Source organism: Tachyglossus aculeatus, chromosome 9, assembly GCF_015852505.1.
Source record: "Tachyglossus aculeatus isolate mTacAcu1 chromosome 9, mTacAcu1.pri, whole genome shotgun sequence".
In the NCBI taxonomy this organism is placed as follows: domain Eukaryota; kingdom Metazoa; phylum Chordata; class Mammalia; order Monotremata; family Tachyglossidae; genus Tachyglossus; species Tachyglossus aculeatus.
The window spans coordinates 54,488,300-54,488,515 of record NC_052074.1 but is presented as its reverse complement, the minus strand read 5'-3'; positions in this window follow the sequence as shown (position 1 = coordinate 54,488,515).

The window sequence follows — 216 nt, the reverse complement described above, 5'->3', positions numbered from 1 at the left end:
GCTCCCGGCCGCGCTGCCCGCCGGGAAAACGGCCGGCCCCGCCACAGCGCCCCCTCCCGCCAAAGCGCGGAAGTCCAGGCCCCCGTGCCGCCGCTCCCTCTCTTCTCGCGAGAGGCGGCGCGAGGCCGCCGTCGCGCCCCCTCTTCTCGCGAGAGAGGGCGCGAGGTCGCCGTCGCGGCCTTGCTACGGAGCCTCTAGTTGGACAAAAAGGGTCCC